Source organism: Pseudophryne corroboree, chromosome 2, assembly GCF_028390025.1.
Source record: "Pseudophryne corroboree isolate aPseCor3 chromosome 2, aPseCor3.hap2, whole genome shotgun sequence".
NCBI lineage: Eukaryota > Metazoa > Chordata > Amphibia > Anura > Myobatrachidae > Pseudophryne > Pseudophryne corroboree.
This window is the reverse complement of record NC_086445.1, coordinates 757979140-757998649: the sequence shown is the minus strand read 5'-3', so window position 1 is coordinate 757998649 and position 19510 is coordinate 757979140. Positions and strand designations below refer to the sequence as shown.

General features: G+C 39.2%; 2 long non-coding RNA genes across 2 annotated transcripts in view; one reads left to right on the top strand and one right to left on the bottom strand.

Annotated features, from left to right (window-relative positions):
• LOC135051189 (uncharacterized) overlaps positions 1–8819 on the top strand; it is a 78190-nt gene extending 69371 nt beyond the window's left edge. The window contains exon 3 of the long non-coding RNA XR_010242106.1: positions 6216–8819. This is a non-coding gene — a long non-coding RNA (uncharacterized LOC135051189). The remainder of the gene's footprint in view (positions 1–6215) is intronic.
• LOC135051188 (uncharacterized) lies at positions 130–18330 on the bottom strand. Its single transcript, XR_010242105.1, has 3 exons — positions 18237–18330; positions 10097–10196; positions 130–353 (listed from the first exon to the last, which is right to left on the bottom strand). It is a non-coding gene; the product is annotated as an uncharacterized LOC135051188 (long non-coding RNA).
• Positions 18331–19510: the final 1180 nt, after the last annotated feature.

Sequence of the window (19510 nt, the reverse complement as noted above, 5' to 3'; positions counted from 1 at the left end):
ATTAATAAAGTACGTTGAAGTATGTGAGTAAATTGATATGAGGGCCTGCATGTTCTGTTGTATAATACATTTTTCAATAACTTATACTGTATGTCATAATCATATAATAAAGACACTTAGAATGCCATGTTAGTTATGCTCATATGTATTATAGGTTAATGTATCATGACAGAAAAAACATTTCCAATGATGTTATAGAATATGTATTTCTGTAATAAAATGTCACATTTTATTTAAGTGGCAGAAGTGACTCAAGTGTCTCTTCCACTGGCGCTAGCACTCCATTAAGCAATTCACCCACACCTCTTGGATCTTTTTCACCAGCAACATCCCCATCGTGGCCTTTCTTCTCCCTACACCAAGGACAAAAAAAAATATTTTCAGAAAATAACAGCAGTAGTGAATCAATATGTGAACTATGAACAGTAATGTCTATGTAATTACAGGCAATATTTTACAGTGAAACTAATGTTTGGTAAAGTGACGTTTGTAATTTTAATTAGCATTTGAAATGACAAATTATGTTTGATGAAACTTGAATTGACAAATGGTGAATGAAAAAAGCAGTTACATTTGATAAATGAAATTAATATTTCTTAAGCAATAACTGACATTTTATCAGTAAAAGGTAAGTGCATGCAATTTGTTACTTCACATCTCATAAACCGGCTGGCTGACTGTAGTAAATTTCAATGATAATAATAATAATAATAATAATAATAATAATAATAATAGTAATAATATGCTCTGTGCTAGTGAGGATACATGTGAGCTGCTTAGTTGAGTGCTAATGTGGGCCCAAATAACATTAAAACAATAAAGATAAAAACACTCTTATATGTTTATAGTCCTTTTGTAGATTCATTAGCAGGTTTTGGGTACAAACTGCATATGAGAGAGCTGTGTGCAACAGGAGTCATCTGCCAGGACCACAACTGACACAGCATGCATGGTGTCCAGTACCAATGATATCATCATTAGTCACCACAGCCAGACACATCAGCATCAGCCGCATAGGATATGGACTGAAAAACCAGAAGACTGGGAACCTCACACATGCCGCAGGATCAGACAGGGAGAGACAGGGCAAAGCAGGCACCTTTGGACCGCATCCTCTACCAGGTGTTACGGCTGAGGTTACTTGTGTATCCGGACTAGGTTAAGCTGATGGGTTTTGGCTTGAGATCTTAGGACAGAATTGGGCAGGCTTAATATAAGGTCTATTCTTTCACAGATGGAACAGTTAGCCTATTCAGGAATACCTGACTGAATTTTGTAACAGGTGAGTAGAGTTGTTGATTTTGTACCAGCTACATGGGAACTGGAACACTGGGGTAATGGATTACCAGTGCAGTAGAGTAGCTGGGAAGTTTTATCACTGGGATGAGGTGAACCAGTGAATTAGGAGATGCTGCAATGAAGTTGAGGAGGAGCTTTTCAGAAATGCAGGAATAGGCTGTACTAGCGAATTAGGAGATGCTGCAATGGGGTTGCAGGAACAGTTTTTTCAGGTATGCTGGGATAGGCCATACCAGCGAATTAGGAGATGCTGCAATGGGGTTCAAAGAGCAGCTTTTCAGGAATGCTGGGATAGACCATACCAGCGAATTAGGAGATGCTGCGATAGTGGAGCAGAGCAGCCCTTTAGGATCATTGGAGTTAGCTGCACTGATGAATTTGGTTATGCTGCGATGGTAGAGCAGAGCATCCCTTCAGAATCGCTCAGGAAACCAGGGAGTGCTAGAGATAGAAACTGCACTTGTCTAGAATCCAACAGTAGAGGCATGAGCTCACAGCAGGTTGATAGACAACAATGCACTGGCAATTTGCCTGTGCTGTGATTCAGGATTTATACCCCTGGGTCTAGTTGATTGGTTCCTCCCTGTTGATGCTGTTTCCTGTGGACACTGCTGAAATCAGAAATTTGCGCATGTTTACATTCAGCCTGGGATTGTGCTGCAGCTGTAACACAATCTGACACTGAATGGTACAACAACTTTGAAGCTGAAGTCCGTACCAAAGCTGAAGGAATCCTGAAAACACTGCAGGACAAGAGGAAAGGCATAAGAAATCACTTGATACATGAATGGGATTACTCAGAATTGTGACAGTACCCCCCTCTTCAGGGGTGGACTCCAGACCCCATATTGAAGCTGGAGGAACTTGAAGAATTGTCCTTAAAACTAAATGTAGTAGAGAAAACCAGAGAAGTTCAGGAACAAACTTTTAAATGTCTTCCTGGCTTTCATCTCCAGAAGAAAGACCTCTGCCTTCTGAACAAGTGGACCATTCTTCACCACTGTGAGCGGAATCTAGAAAGTCTATTGAATCAATAGCATAAGAAAATCTTTGTTGGGACTGTAGAACAAAAAGGTTAAGTACTTGAAATCGTAGATCCAGATGATATCTCGTGTAGAAAAATGTGGACCTTTCTTGCCGAAATCTGAAGATCTTATTGGTAGTTCCTGCGAAAAGGCTTTACCAGAGGACATAGGTCCCCCTAAGTAGGGAGTAGTATCATGAACTGGATCAAAAAGTCAGAATCTGAACCCAAGTCTAAAAGAAGATGCCAATCTTCTTTAGAAGTATCAAAATCCATGTTAAACTGTGTTTCCATGAGTTTGGAACGATGTGAGGAATTGGAAGTAGAGTTAAAGGAAATGTAACCAACTCTTAACACAGTCTGTTGTCTTTGAATTGACTTTGAAGTTATCAAATTTCTGCATTCTCTGATGCATAGTCTCATCAAAGCATCGTCTTGTTCAGAAAGCGATGGATCAAAGAACTGAACAACAGATGAAACTTTAAAAGGCTGAGAGAATGATAAATCCAGTGCATTAGAACTTTTAAAAGAGCTGCTATCAGATAGAGACGAGGAAATGCTTGTAACTCTCAAATCCAAGGTTTGAGAGTCTTTTATTGTGTCCGTTACACTTTCACCTTTTTTAGCCTGGAAATATTTGACACACTGAACAAATAGGATCTGGCTGTTTAGTGATGATAAGGAGGACTGTGCTGTAATTGGACTCTTCATAGATTGGGTAGAACACTTAGATGATTCCAAACAGACTGGTTTTGAAGAAAATTGCTCTTGAATGGCTATAATAAAAGCAGAGAGATTAACATCGGATATTGGACTCAATAAGAGTAGTAGCCCACTCTAAGGCTTTGCTCCTGAAGGCTTGTAGGAAAAATGTAATTGCACTAGCTGGAGTGATATTAGCAGGTGATCCAGTCTCAATATTATAAAGATACTGGTGTGCTAAAGCACTAATTTGGGTTAAATCTCCTTCAAAGTGAACAGACGAAGGAACTTCCTTATAGAGACTGTTCTTAGAAGAAATTGATTTCAACGTTTTTGGACTAAATTTGTAATTAATGAGTCACTGAAAGCCGTCAGTACCTGTAGTTTTGTTTTAGGAGTTCAAAAAGAACCTCTTCCTGAGTTGACAAACTTAAGTATTTTACTGTAGCAGACAAGAACTGGACTGGAGCCAGAACAGGCAGAATCTAGATGTTTATATGACACATCTTGTAGCTGGAACATAGAGACACTCTAAGGATATGGCTTACAGGAGTCCATGTCTGCATCTTTGATACTGGAAACCCCTCCTGGGGCATAGGACTTAAATGTCCCTCCTGGAATTTGAGCCTAAGATACCCCTTCTGGGGTTTGAACTTTGGATACCTCTTCTGAGGCTGGCAAAACAGATGCCCCTTTTGGATCTGCAGAATCAGATGCTACTTTAGGGATTAACTTGACAAATATTTCACTTGGAACTAGAGGCTCATATGATCCTTCCAGATCTAGAACATTGCATGCCATTCCTGGGGCTGGCAGATCAGATTTCTCTTTTAAGGCTACAGGATCAGACCTTGTTCTGGCGAAGAACATCCTATTTTGATTCCCAAACTTAAAAAAAACTCCTTGTCAGTGGACCCCAATCATAAATTTGCTTTTCTTCTAGAGCAAATTTCTCGACACCACTATTGGAATTAGAGGGAGTTGGAACTGCAGACGCTACAGGGGATGATTTGAAAACACGGACACTCTAGCATTGAAATTTGTCATCTACTGTATTCTTGGCATATTGAGGGTGCAATCGTTAATGTGATGATGAGAACTTCCACAAAAGAAGCAGAGGCATAGCTGCACCTCTGGCATTCAGTTTCTTGGGCCACAGGAAACTCTGATGCAGAATTCTGTCTGTATGAAGGGAAGAACTTTGACACTAGAATGGCCCAAACCAGTAGATTTATTAGTCTCTGGATATGTGGCAGCAGCCTTTATTTGCTCCAGAATGATTTCCAAAGAGTTTAAGTATTTCCGAGAGGATGCTGGCTGGAATGTTTTTAAAATTTACCAGCATTTTCTGGAAGGCTCTTAGTTGATCGGAATCAGCTGTATTGAGAGTCTGGGAATGGCTGAAAGATAAATTCACTTTCTCAGGGGGTGTGAGCAATGGAGAGGTGGAAACCTTAGTTTTGATTGTAGAACTTACGGCAGGAGGAACCACTGCTGAATTGGATGAAGAGCTCCTGGTAGTGGGAGTGGACAAACAGGATGAGGCCACCTGGATCTTAGAGGGCACAGTAGGATTCAGTACTGGATCATGAACAGCAGACTGGGGTGGAGAAGTTGTCAACGTTGTCTGGAATCCATCCTGATGAGCAGAGAGATCCTGTAGGCCTTTTACCATCTGTAACTGTATGATCTCAAGTCCTTCCAAACAGCCTGCAATGACCTGCAGCATATCTGTGCCTAGACCAGCACTGCCTGCTGGAACCATTTGGCCAGCGCTTACTGTCATGGTTGAGGTTACTTGTGAATCTGGACTAGGTTGAGCTGCTGGGTTTTGGCTTGGACATAAATGGGCAGGTTTAATATAAGGTCTATTCATTCACAGATGGAACAGGCTATTCAGGAACACCTGACTGGATTTTGTCACAGGTGAGTAGAGTTGGTGATGTGGTACCAGCTACATGGGAACTGAAACACTGGAGTAATGTATTACAATAGAATAGCTGGGAAGTTCAAACACTAAGAGTCCATTATCACTGGGATGAGATTAACCAGTGAATTAGGAGATACTGCAATGGGGTTGCAGGATCATCTTTTCAGGAGCGCTGGGATAGGCCGTACCAGTGAATTAAGAGATGCCGCAATGGAGTGGCAGGAGCAGTTTTTCAGGAACTCTGGGATAGGATGTACCAGCAAAATAGGAGATGTTGTAATGGAGTTGAAGCAGCAGCTTTTCAGGAATGCACCAGTGAATAAGGAGATGCTGTGATGGTGGAGCAGAGCAGCTCTCCAGGATTGCTCAGGGAGCCAGGGAGTGCTAGTGATAGAAACTGCACTTGTCTAGAACACAACAGGAGAGGAAGGAGCTCATAGGAGGTTGATAGAAAACAAAGCACTGGCAATTTGCCTGTGCTGGGATTCAGGATTTATACCCCTCGGTTTCAGCTGATTGGTTCCTCCCTGCTGATGCTGTTTCCTGTGAACACTGCTGCAATAAAAAAATCTGCACAGGTGTACAATCAGCCTGGGATAGTGCTGCAGCTGTAACACAATCTGACACTGAATGGTACAACAGCTTGGAAGCTGAAGTCTGTAGCAAAGCTGAAAGAATCCTGAAAACACTGCAGTACAAGAGGTGAATATATCATAATTGTGACACCAGGCACTGACATACCAACTACACCCTATGCACTGTAACCACCCAGCATCTGCTAATCAGTCTTAAAAAAAGAACATACTCAGAACATATTCAGAACATAATCTTTAATCTATCCTTATTCTTATTGACAGTCTAGCAATATAATTGTCTAAGAAAATGCAAAATCTGCATAGCAAAATATATTATATGCTGAGGATGAAACACTGTTGGCCATGGAAGTTATGTCACAAAAATTCATTCAAAATAACACATAACTTAATTATAAGGTGGAAGTTTAAAACCAAAGATAACCTGTCTCTTAATAAATCCAATTTAAGTTTACAAGACAATCTAAACAAATAGAAGACATTCACATTCTGAGAAGAGTGCATGACTTGGTAGAACAATAGAGAAAACTAATTTTACATACTGTATTGGCCATACACTTACCACTCTGGGGTGATTTATCTTTACTATATATTTCATATATCTAAATAGCAAACACATTGCTCCCAGGAATGCACATTGCAATTACTGTAATTATTTTATTTTCAGACAATACTCCCATGATATTTGATTTGACCAGGATGGAGGCAACACATGCAGACCGAGGGGAGCGTGTCCTTGCTGCCCAACATGGCCGGAACATTGTGAGAGTGCTCTATGGATGCACAGTTTGCAGCCATTCCTGTACCTTCCATTAGTGTTTTCTGCAATTCCCCATCACCTGGGGACCCTCTGAGGGTTATGGATTTTTACATAAGCAGCATCATTTAGGCACCCTACTGTTGAGACCTCCCCTGGTCTAAGACTCATAATTTATTTCCAAGGACTCTGGTAAGCCTGTTGTTACCAGCCTTCATCCCAAGGGATGAACTTTATGTCCAAATTGATGCAGGGGGTGTAAAAGTTTCAAAGCCTCAATATGTCATCCCCAATCTGATGGTATAGTGGAAAGATTCAATCGAACATTGAAGTCAGTGTTGAAGAAGTTTACAGAAACAGTAAACATGTGGGATGAGCTTCTACCCTATTTGTTACTTGCAATCAGGGAAGTTCCAGTGCTTCTACTTGCTTTTGAACATCTTTATATGAGTAAGCAACATAATATTCTCAATTTTGAAAGAAAAGCATAGTAAGAACAGCCAGTGGAGGGGGAAAGCATCCTTCAATAAATGGTCCAGATGCATAATTGCATGTACCTACTAGGTCAATTGGCCTGGGAAAATTTGCAAATGCTCAGGAAGCTCAAACACTTTTCTATTATTGCAATGCCCGAACAAGAGTTTTTTTTCACAAGGGGATAAAGCTCTTTTGTTGTTGCTTACTCAGGGAAGCAAATCACTAGCAAATTGGCAAGGGCCATTTGAAGTAATTAGAAAGGTTGGGGAAGTAAATTATGAGGTCTCCCAACCTTACTCCCATGGAGGTAAGCAGATAAACCATGTTAATTTATTGAAAGCATGGAAGGACTAAGGTTTTTTGTAGACCCTGGTAATGGCCATAGTGACCTTGGTCCACAGATTCCCCAGGTGGGTCTTCTCCCTATCTTGAACCTTTGGGTTCAGACAAGCTGAAGCCTCCCTTGGGGGAAACAAGAATAGGTAATAAAGGAAGTACAATATACTGTATGTTGAAGTTAGAAGTGATTGAGGAGACGTTTAGCGACTGGTTTGTCTTGGTCCAGAAACCAGATGGCTATACAAGATTTTGAGTAGACTTCCACTAAGTTAATGTCATGTCAAAATTTGTCACCTACCCATAACCAAAAGTGGATGACTTGCTTGATGGATTAGGTTTTGACAGATATATATATAACCTTGATCTTATGAAGAGTTATTGGCAAATTAAGTTGACCGAGGAGGCTAGGAAGAAAACTGCTCTTTCTACTCCTTTAGGCCTCTATCGGTTTAAAATAATGCCTTTTGTCTTGATTGGTGCTCCAGACTCTTTTCAGATGTTAATGGATGGAGTGATTCATCCTCATCAGAATTATGCTGCAGCATACCAGGACATTGTTGTTATATATAGTCATCATTGGATTGCCCATGTTAATAGGCTACGGGCTGTTCCTCAGTCTGTACGAGAGGCAGGCTTAACAGCTAATTTAAAGAATGTGTTCTAGGTAAAAATAAAACTGTATTTAGGGTATGTGGTGAGCAGTGGGTGTCTGTTGCCTCTTAAAAGTAAGCTACAAACACAAGTTGATGTCTTGGTTCCAGCCACCAGGAAAGAGTTCAGGTCTTTTTTATTACAGGAGGTTTTTACCTTTGCAGCTGCCTTTACAAAAAAATTTTTTATTCTCCTCTAAGTAAACTTGAGTGGTCCAGGGAGAATTGGTCTGCTTTCTCCACAGTTACAAACTTATTGTGTAAAGGCCCAGTTTTAAAGTCCCCAGATTTTGCCAATATATTTGTGGTACAAACAGATGCCACAGATGTTGGCTTGGGGGCATTTTTGTGTCAGGAGTTTGATGGCGTTGAACACCCTATTCTTTTTCTGTGTAGAAATTTCTCCCACAAGAGAATAGGTATTCTGTAGCAGAAAAAGAATGCCTTGCTATAAAATGGTTTCTAGAAGTTTTGAGGTATTATCTTTGTGGTACCAGGTTTACCATTCTAACTGATCATACATAGTTAAAATGGTTGCAGCCCATGAACAATTCTAATGCAAGCCTGACATGGTGGTACCTGGCTTTTCAGCTTTTTACTTTTGAAGTCCTGCACAGACCGGTACGTCTACATACGAATGTAGAAATTTGTTTTCCTCATCAAAGTTGGAGAGTTGAGCTTCCGCTGCAGGAATTTTAGATACGCCTTTCAATGGGTGAGGTATGTGGCAGAGTGGTTTTCTCCCACATTCTAAGTAAATGGTTAACCTGCTGTAGCTCAGGGAAGAACCACACTCTTTTCTCCAGAAAGACCAGATAAGATATAGAACCCTTGTTAAAAGAGTTAGTGAGTGGGAATGTGAGGTAGAGGTTGCACCATTAGCAGCCCTCTCTAGACTGGACAAACTTAACCCTGTCTTTGCTGTGTATACACTTTTCATTTGAATTGCTGTCACTTATAAGCTGAACTATTGTATCTATTGTACCCTGTGTAAGAAGCCATTGCACTGGCTCTGCCTCTCAGCCTGTAGTAAACTTGTTTGAAACACTGCAGTTGCCCATTTGTCCTTTTGATGTCTTGAACTTACCCGCTATATATATATATATATATATAGCGTCCTGTCGGCGGCACTCCGGTATCACAAAAGCACAACAGCAGGTTTGCAGAAATAACAACGTTTCGAAGTTTTATTTACTCCGTCTTCAGGTTATCATATCCTGAAGACGGAGTAAATAAAACTTCGAAACGTTGTTATTTCTGCAAACCTGCTGTTGTGCTTTTGTGATACCGGAGTGCCGCCGACAGGACGCAACATATGACCCGCTGCCATACGGGTCTAGGAGGGCACCGGACAGTTACATTTTGTTGTTTGGGAGTGCTGCTGGAATCGTTTGTATATATATATATGTATATATATATATATATATATATATATAATGTTTTTATTTTTTTATACACACACGCCATGTACTTGACTCCGAACTACTGGCATAAACTTACACCCCTGTTTCCAATCCCTACTTGTTATGTATAATTAAGCTTGAAGGAAAACGGTCTTTCAGTCAAATTTACTCCATATATTACATTCATAATATACTGTTAATGCCAAATAATAAATGGAAGCCTGCAGATTGACTGACACTGACAGGACTGGATGAAGGTGCTCATGGGGCACCGAAACAGCTGTTGACACTATGCTGGCGCTTACCGGAATTTGTGGGACTTATCTATGACCACCCTGGCAGGCTTGTATACCTCTATCATTGTCCTTATTCCGGATACATGCACTTTATATGGAGTTATGTGAACTTTTTCTGAATATTTTATAAAAGTTTTCTTGAAGCAGTATATTGGATATGCGGGCTCTTTCTCATATATGTATACAGTGCACGTATATATACACATGTATATATATCGTGTGTGTGTGTGTTTATATGTATGTATATACATGTGTATATATGTATGCACATGGATATATATGTACTATAATTAAAATAAAGTAAACTTTTATTAAGCACTTAGAAGTGCCACCAGGAAGACAGCAGGCTGCAGAGGACGCTAGACAGCCATTAATAATACTCGGCTTGCAAAATGCAGCAAAAATTTTTACATTTTTTTTGGGTGGATGGGGGGTGGTTCTGGGTGCTTGGAAACCCCCCCTGCGTGCGCCACTGGAGAGTACTGTAGATTTAAGTATTAAAAAATACCAAGGTATAAGACTAAAATAACAACAGATATTTTATAAATACAGTAATAGCATGCTGTCAACAAAATTAATTTATATAAGTGAATATGAAATTTTGTTCAATAAACATGACAACTTACTTTTCTGCCTTTTCTGATTTCCCAAGTTGTACCAGGCAGACAAGGGCCACAGCTGTCACCAGTATTACCAATTTGGGTGTCATCTTAGGCTTCCGAAAATCTGTTCAATAACATACATTTACATGTAGACATGAAAAAGTTATTTTGTCATATATATCAATGATACAGTAATTTGTGGACTTTTTATTTTGGGTTCAAATGTAGAAAATATTAATAGAAACCAATACTTACATACACTGTTGAGATATACATTCCCTACATACACCATCTAACATACTTTTTTTCAGCACATTTTTTATATACAAAGAATTTAACTACACAATACCCTATTCCCCACCATGAAATTAACTGGGTAATGTCAGAGGTGCTGGTTAACCTGGAGAGCCAGACACATTATTTAATTCTAACTTAGAAAAAGCGCAGAGGTGGGGCTACGTGTAAAGAGGGAACTGGAAACAAGTGCTACACAGAACATGGTGAAGTTCACAGGAGAAGTAATGTTTACATCAGCCAAGCACAACCTGTGGAAAATGACTTCACTGCAGTGTCCCTCTGGGGAAAGGATTCCCATCACCACTTAAACCACCATCCTGAAGAGGAGAATATTATTTGTTACAGTGCACTATGTGACCAGTAGTGGGAGATCATCAGAAGTCTTTCATCAGGGTTGCTCTTTTTCTCACCTTGTCATTGTGTAAGGCAACCCAGATGGACAACGACATGCAGCATCATTTCCCAAACAAGCAAATACTTTTTTTACAGTCTGAATTTAGCTGTATTATAAAAAATTATATTTATGCTTTTAGTATCTGAGCTACATGTAGCTTGTCAAAGTTTTGCAGATTGCTTGCTATCTACTTGTATACTTTATATATCATTATCCAGTAGTCTCTCTCTCTCCTCTCTCTCTCTATGTGTGTGTGTGTGTATATATATATATATATATATATATACCAACAAATATAAAACAACAGCACTCGCCACCCCAGAAGAGGGGTGCAATGTCTGCACTCACCACTCATAAGGTGGGGTGCATGTAGCCCATGGCCACCTACTTAAGGTAGGGTACCTTGGCGATCGGTTTGCAGGCTCCCGTGCATTGGCCTATTCATTAACTAAGCCCCCATCATTTATTTGTTGATGTTGTGAGGATAAGTGAGCTTGCTATGGTAAGTGCTGAATTTTCTGTTTGTATATATATATATATATATATATATATATATATACATATACAATCTATATATCTATCTATATCCTAGTAATACATGTATTATATTAGACCTGCATGGTCTTATGCTTGTGAAGCAATGATATAAATCAGACTGTAAATCAGGGGTGCAGCAGCTTTGGGTCATAGGGATGAGTACTTAATGCAGGTCTCCATACTCAAAACTATTGTATTTTTTTTTAAATATAAATAATGGGAGGCTCTAAAAATGTCCTGTATCCCATAAATGACAGCAGCTCTTTCTCTCTTTCTCTGTGGGACCCTCCACCAGCAGACCTGTGTCCACTGTATTGTGTTTGTGACAGATAACAGAACAAGGATGCATATTTAAAACATTTTTAGGCTAAATCACGGGTTCCCAAACATGGTCCTCAAGGCATCTTAAATGGTCCAGGTTTTAACAATAACCTATCTTGTGCACAGGGGACTTAATTAGTACAGTACCTCAATCAATTTGATTTAACCATCTGTGCTCAGTCACGAATACCCTTAAAACCTGGACTGTTAGGGTTCCCTGACAACCACGTTTGGGAACCTCTGGGCTAGCTACTCTAACTATGTTAAAATATGTTATTTTTTAATTCACAATTGAAGATATAATAAATTGTGGGATAGGAAAAACACACGTTTATTGTTACCCATGCCTGTGGTAGTCCTTTGATGAATTTTGCTTGGTCAACTTGGTGTACTCTTCTTAAAGTCCCAGTATAGTTTTCTACTAAATGTAATTTCATTGCATAGCAATATACACTTTTTGAATTTGTATGTGATGACCATATTGTGAATAATCATGCATCTATTTTCTGGTTTCCTCCCATACTCCATTGGCATTAAACTGTAATTGCCAAGAGTCTGGCAATTACAGTTTAATGCCAAAAAATGCAAAATCATGCACTTAGGTCTCAAAAATCCTAAAGCTAAATACAGTATTAATGGCACTATACTGGAAACTACTGAGGAGGAAAGGGATCTAGGAGTCACTATTTCAGATGACTTAAAGGCAGGTAAGCAATGTAACAAGGCAATGAGGAAGGCTAGTCAGATGCTTGGCTGCATTGGGAGAGGAATCAGCAGCAGAAAGAAAGAAGTAATAATGCCACTGTATAGGTCATTGGTACGGCCTCATCTAGAATACTGTATTCAGTTCTGGAGGCCATATCTTCAAAAGGATATTAATACATTAGAAACTGTACAAAGGAGGGCAACTAAAATGGTGCATGGCCTACATCACAAAACATACAAAGAAAGACTACGAAATCTCAATATGTATAGTTTGGAGCAGAGAAGGGAAAGGGGGGACATGATAGAAACTTTCAAATATATCAAGGGTTTTAACAAAGTCCAGGAGGGAAACATTCTCCAAATGAAGAGAAGCAATAGGACACGAGGACATGCACTGAGACTGGAGGTGGGGAGGTTCAGGGGAAATTTGCGGAAAAATTATTTCACAGAAAGGTTAGTGGACAAGTGGAATAGCCTCCCATCAGAGGTGGTAGAGGCTAAGACAGTAGAGCAATTTAAACATGCATGGGATAGACATAAGGATATCCTTACAAAGAAATAAGGATCAAATAAGGTTAGAGATAAAAATAATATAAAAAAAAAAAAGGGGCAGACTAGATGGGCCAAGTGGTTCTTATCTGCCGACAAATTCTATGTTTCTATGTTTCTATGTTAAGAACCAGTGATATTGCACCTTTCTTGGGTGCAAGGTGTTCGGTGCACATGGGCCCCTGTCTCCAGGTTGGCCCACACCTCAAACGCTGCACCCATTTCTTGAATACTTACCCCTGCAGAGGCCTGCAGAGGCAGGAGTAGCTCTGCACAAGTCACTATGAAAATGGCGTGGCAGTCCTTTTCCCAGTGTTTTGCACATGCACAGGAGAAAAGTAGCTATGCCATTTTCCAAAAGTCCTGCGCATGCGCACTAGTTTCTGGCACAGCACTATGGTATTTTAGTAATCCTGGTGCTCAGAAATTACTGTGCTGCCCGCAAAAGAGGAGAGGGTCTGTGTGCATTGTCCATGTGGGCCCCCTCCTCTCTAGACAGCAGAGATATGCACTTGGAAACAACACCATAGGTTAATTGTTTAATAGTTAATTATAAAGATCTTACTTATTAAATGATAATGCACATTTATTGACAAGCTGCTCAATCTGATTGTGATGTCACTCAGGTGCTAAAAGGGAGGGGTAATTCTGAGTAAGGAGAAACATTTTGCTTTCCCTAATGCACACTGTGTGAAAAATAACACTACATAATATCAGAAAATACAGAAACTTTGGTTGCTTACATCTTCAAATGTAGGGCTAAGCCCCCAGGGTGAATGGCAAGGCGTCTCTGTTTCACTGAGGGTCCCTAAGACTAGGTATGAGTCTGGGGCACAGGACCCCATCCTGTCAGCATGGGCTGGCCACCCCAGGGCAGCACACAGGTCAAAATGAAGAACTTTGTAAGGGTTAATTAAGAAGCACATAGGTGCTATGTAAGTGGTAGGTGTGGGTAAAATAATACAAAACTATAAAATGTGAAAAACATGGTAACTAGTATCAGTTACCATATATAGATTACATACAGTATATAAATTCATTTTGGTAAATTTACATTGACAACACTGGTCAACAGCAATTTTGCCCCATGATTGGTATTCTGAGCTGAATTCAAATAAGCAATTGGATCTTTCCTATCAGGCCTAGTTTTTTTCTGTTGAACAATGCTTATTTTCCTCATTTAGAATAATCATGGGCTAGAGAATGCAATATATTATTAACTTTTAAATATGAAGCAGAATTTGCAGCATTGATCATGCTTTTAGAAAATTTTCTGTATCAGAAATTTAAGTGGAAAATCACAAACATATTTGAATTAAGAATAAAAATACTCTAAATACCAGAAATGTGCACACCCTCGTGTTTTAGTTGTGATTCTAATTCATCATAGAAACATAGAAACATAGAATTTGATGGCAGATAAGAATCACTTGGCCCATCTAGTCTGCCCATTTTTTTTTATCCTTTAGGTAATCTCAACCCTTTTTGAACCTTAATTCTTTGTAAGGATATTCATATGCCTACCCCAAGCATTTTTAAATTGCTCTACAGTCTTAGCCTCTACCACCTCTGATGGGAGGCTATTCCACTTATCCATTACCCTTTCTGTGAAGTAATTTTTCCTTAACTTTGCCCTGAACCTGCCTCCCTCCAGTTTCAGTGTATGTTCTTGAGTTCTAATACTTCTCTTCTTTGAAGAATGTTTCCCTCCTGAACTTTGTTAAGACCCTTGGTATATTTGAAAGTTTCTATCATGTCCCCCCTTTCTCTTCTCTCCTCCAAACTATACATGTTAAGATCTTTTAGCCTTTATGAGTAAGTTTTGTTATGTAGGCCTTACACCATTTTAGTTGCCCTTCTTTGTGCGCTCTCTAATGTATTTATATCCTTCTGGAGATATAGTCTCCAGAACTGGACACAGTATTCCAGATGAGGCCGCACCAATGACCTATACAGTGGCATTATTACTTCTTTTTTCCTGCTACCGATTCCTCTCCCTATGCAAACAAGCATCTGACTTGCCTTTCTCATTGCTTTGTTGCATTGCTTTCCTGCCTTTAAGTTACATGAAATAGTGACTCCTAAATCCCTTTCCTCCTCAGTAGTTTCCATTATAGTACCCTTGATACTATATTTAGTATTTGGGTTTTTGAGACCCAAGTGCATGATTTTGCATTTTTTAGCATTAAACTGCAGTTGCCACATTCTTGACCATTTCTCAAGCCTACCTAGGTCCTTAATCATTTGTTTTACCCCTCCTGGTGTGCCTACCCTGTTGCATATCTGTGTATCATCTGCAAAAAGGCATACTTTCCCTTCAATACCATTTGCAATGTCACTAACAAAGATATTAAAGAGAACTGGTCCAAGTACAGATCCCTGGGGTACTCCACTGGAAACATTTCCCTTAATAGCTTGCACTCCATTTACTACAACTGTCTGTTTCCTATCCTGCAACCAGGTTCTTATCCATTTAACTGTTTTATAATCCACCTCCATGCTTTCAAGTTTATTTAGCAGTCTGCGATGTGGGACAGTGTCAAATGCCTAAAGTCTATATATGCTACATCTACAGCTCCCTCTTGATCTATTATTTTAATCACAGAGTCAAAAAAGTCAATAAGATTTGTTTGGCATGATCTCCCACCAGTAAATCCATGCTGTTTTGGATCCTGTAAGTTGTTTTATTTAATATATTCCTCAACTCTTTTTTGAATAGTTTTTCCATTACTTTCCCTACTACTGATGTAAGGCTTACTGGTCTGTAGATACTACTTGCTTCTTCCTTGCTTTCACTTTTGTGCAGTGGAACTACATTTGCTCTTTTCCAGTCCTCTGGAATGGCACTTGTATTTAGTGACTGGCTAAATAATTCTGTTAATGGTGCAACCAGCACATATTTTAGCTCTTTTAGAATCATTGGGTGTATCACATCTGGCCCCATTGATTTATCCACTTTTAATTTTGAAAGTTCTGTTAGGACCTTCTCCTCTGTAAATGCACTTTAATCTACCTTATTTTTATGAATGTCCTTGCAACTTAACTGCGCCCCCTTCCCTTCTCCTTCTGTAGTAAATACTGAGCAAAAATAATTATTTAGGTGATCTGCTTTTGACTTGTCTCCCTCCACCAAATTCTCACTCACTGTCTTAAGTCTTATTATTCCTCCATTTGATTTTCTACTTTCACTTATATACTTAAAAAAAGTTTTACCCCCTTTATCTACTGACTGGGCCATTTTCTCCTCAGCTTCTGCATTTGCACGTCTGATCACTTTGTTAGCATCCTTCCATCTGTCAAGATACACCTCTTTGTTGTTATTATTTTGATTCTGTTTGTATTTCCTAAAAGCCATCTATTTTGCTTTCACACTAGTTGATACTTCCTTTGTGAACCACACTGACTTCCTTTTCCTGGTGCTTTTCATAACCCTTTTGATACAATGGTCTATTGCCCTTAGTATTGCACTTTTCAGTTTTTCCCACATCTCCTGCACTCCTTCCAAGTTCCTCCAGTCTGCCAATGAATCACTTAATCATTGTGTTTTAGTTTTGGCAGAAACAAATGGCAGGTTAAAAGAATATAGCACATATATAAAACATTACAACACATTAATGACAGACAGGATGGCAGTAAAATAAACTACAGTATACGACCCCATAACATTTTTTTTTATTAATCAAGAACTAGATCTGTACTGGCTCAATGACATTACAGAGAAATGGAAGTGGAGTATGTAGTGAAAGGCAAGTACAGGATTCATTGATTTAAAATTTTAATTTGAGACATGGCCTTGCAAGAATTACAATGATCCCAAAAACTTTGACCTATAAACCATAATTCTGAAAAGAAAAGTGGTGCAATGTGGAATTGTCCTTGGGACCTCCCACCCACCCTTATGTTGGATATTAAAAAGACATGTACAGTCTAACAAACCATGCACTTCAGTGAAAGGGACTGCCACTTTTGCAGCTGAAATGCTTAGTTTGTATGGGCCCCCACAAAACAAGCTACTAATGGGCTTTAGGAAGATACAGTATCAGTGTTAGTATCATCATTACTAGAATCCACCATTACAGAAGTCTCTGTACTTTGACATAATTGGTTTGAGAGGTCTTCCTTGTGGAATTTGTAGTTTATTTTTCTGAACATCAGCTTTTCCACGTGTTTAGGAAGTACAGATGTGTCCTCATGTATCTAGCCTCAATACATCACACAGCGGGAGATGGCTGGTAAAAGTGGGCTGACATACAAGTATTGCATATTGAATCAATCAGCACAGTCACCTGTTGCATCCTAGTCATATTGTGTTGCTAGCAGAGTCTCACCGGACATGGAGTGCCAAGAGAGGCTGTTTGGTGCACCTGCAGCAACAATCTATGAGGACACATCTGTAGCCTCCTATGTCATTGCACACAAGGTCCCAGGCTGTACTAAACACTCTGTCCGAGTACACACTGGAGAGTGGGCAGCTTAAGTAAAGCAAAGCTAGTTTGAAACCAGCCAATAAATGAGTTTCTTACACATGAGAATTATTTTGGGGTGTGGATGATGGGGAACACCACCACACACAGAACAGTAATATCCTGTATGCTCTGAACACATATGCCCCACCTGCAGTGTAACATGGTTTTGCCCAGTTACTTGCTTTTTTGATTTCCTAACAAACCTGAATAAGGCCCTGTATTTGCACATGCATATCTCTGTTCTAGGTTTCACCCATCCTTTATTATGTTCATGTCTTCTGTCTTCTTCACTGGATCACATCTACCTCATTGTTTAAATGTAGTTTACACCATTATCCTGCAAACTTATATACTGTCTTTTGCTGTCTTTGATTTCTTCAGCTCTATTCTACATACCAACACTGTCTCTGATTATTGTATAATAATGTTTTGTATGTTTCATATACAGTAAGTAAAAATCCCATTACTAACCCTGGATCATATGCCATTAACTGTATTTATTTCTGTGAGACCTATCTGGTATCTGCTCAGCCTGACCATGTGACCTTTAACAAGATTTCATTATTTTTAGAATATTTAATCAGAATAATGTTATAATTTAGATTATTTTAATTGCCAGCATAATATTGTATTTTTTTGTGTGAAGAGATCTGTTGTTAATTATCTCTGTAAAATCTGCATTATTGCTGCATTATAGCAATCTCTCTACTTCAGTCTGCACAGCATATAGATGTGTTTGACTTTAATAAAAAAAAAGTAGCATCTCCTTAACTACATGTGGTTCATTCTAATAAACATGTGCAAATAACAGTACAAAATATTGCAACTGTAGAATAATAAACTATTTTCCAGTATATGCAAAACAAAGATCCGTAAGAATATGAGCCATACTTACTCTCCTTCTGTCCTTATTAATGCTAGCACAAGCTTTTCTCCAGGAGTGCTAATTATATATCATTTCAGCTTTTTATATTGTAGAGATGAGAGTTATTCAGCCACTGGCTATTTGAGATAAACATTGCATACTAGTCACAGGCAGCTGGTATGACACCAACAATGGTACACAAGCTTGTGATTTATCATGTTATAGTGAGAACCTGAGCGCCATCCGGTTCTCACAGGATACAGTATTAATATCTATGAAGCTTCAGATGTCCTGCAAGTAGAGAGCACAGTAAAACCTATAACCACTTTGAGATAAATATATTATTTATTTAAAACTTTCCTTTTTTGTTCGAAACCACTGCTCAATTTACCTTTATTACACTCAATGAAGTGTCCATATAAAAGTGCTCACCCGAATAGACACAAACAGCGCACAACATAGGATCACATCATTGAATAAACAAACATTGTTTTTGTATAAAACATAATTTTTGCTTAGTTTTAAAATCCTTATCTGTACAGCTATGTCCTCACACATATTTGCTCAAAAAAGCAGTATGGCGTGGCATTCATTTCCGTTGTGTCGCCCTCCCTGTCTAGTGCAGTATTCTCTACCTGCGATGCGATCGCATTGCAGGGAAAGATGTACTGTATGATGGCAAAGATGTATGAGGACACATTAAAGTAATGCCTACAATAGAATGGAAGTAATGTCTACAAGAGAATGGAAGCAATGCCTACAATAGGTTGAGCCAGCAATATCTTATGGTTATATCAACTACAATTGTGATGAGTTAATATAAATTGCATTGAAGTAAAAGTAGAAATGATGCTGATGTGTAGTAGGTTGGTGCTTTAAAGCACTAGAGCAACAGGTTCTTTTCCAATCAGGGCACTACAGCGAGGGTGGAGCTGGTGGAACTCATGCTAAAGGTGTCTGTCTGTTCCTGCCATGCTGTGTCACAGGAGATTACCCATCCGATGGAACCAGAGGAGATTGTGCCCACACAAGCATTAGACAGTTCCCGCTTGTTTGGTCCTATGCTCACCTTGGTGAATTACTACAGACAATGGTTCTCCCCACCTCTAGGCTGATTTCTACTAGTGGCTAACTGCCGTATTTTCAGGATTTATGTTCCACTGTGATGGCCAATGTGTTTTTTTGTGGGAGACAATGTGTTTTATTTTTTCTTATGGGGGTCAATGTTTTTTTGTCCTGTTGGAACTACTGATATGTTCTTTCCTGTCTGTGCTGATTTAGTATGCAGTCTGGCTGGATAAGTT